The following is a 936-nucleotide window of genomic DNA, read 5'->3' on the forward strand; positions in this document are numbered from 1 at the left end:
TGAAAGAAAGAGAGAGAGAGAGAGAGAAGAGAGAGAGAGAGAGGAGGAAGGAAGGAAGGAAGGAAGGAAGGAAGGAAGGAAGGAAGGAAGGAAGGAAAAGAAAGAGAAAGAAAGAAAGAGAGAAAGAAAGAAAGAAAGAAAGAAAGAAAGAAAGAAAGAAAGAAAGAAAGAAAGAAAGAAAGAAGAAAGAAAGAAAGAAAGAAAGAAGAAAGAAAGAGAAAGAAAGAAAGGAGGGAGGGAGGAAGGAAGGAAGGAAAAGCAAGCAAGCAGATTTACAGCAGGCAGAAAAGAAAAACAGAGATATTCTACAGTTTACAGGTCAACTTTAGGGCTCTTTTTCCTTAACGTAAATGTGCACAAAGACCATGTTATTTCAATTTTACATAAACTTTGGCAAGTAGAGATGCCATAAAAGCTACGGAGTGCTCAAAAGGCGGTCACTTTCTTTGTTTTCTCCTATTCTGAAACCCCCTTTGCAAAATTATGACTGAGACAGTGAAAGAGATCTGACTTAACTGACTGCATCTTGCTTCTAACCTCCTAGCTGTCCTTGTTCATTCCTAGGTGTAAGCTGAACTAACTATGGGAGAAACTTAGTTTATAGTTTAAACAAAGACAGTAACAGCCCTTTCCCAAAGCAGACTTCATTCTTGCCTGGGGACTAGATTGCCTTTGTAGGACTAACATTAGCCACAAGATTAGAAATTATGACTTAGGAGTCATGCAGCTGGAACCTACAAGATTCTGATCCTCCCTAAACCACTCCTAAGATCAGGGCTTAAGATATTTTGCAGACCCTGCACTTGGATCAGCTGGCACCACCCAGATCAATAAACTGGCTCATCTGATCTTGTGGCCCCCACCCAGGAACTGACTGAGTGCACGAAGGTAGCTGTGAGTCCCTCTGATTTCATATTGGACCAATCAGCACCCCTG

This window comes from Piliocolobus tephrosceles, chromosome 5, assembly GCF_002776525.5.
Source record: "Piliocolobus tephrosceles isolate RC106 chromosome 5, ASM277652v3, whole genome shotgun sequence".
NCBI lineage: Eukaryota > Metazoa > Chordata > Mammalia > Primates > Cercopithecidae > Piliocolobus > Piliocolobus tephrosceles.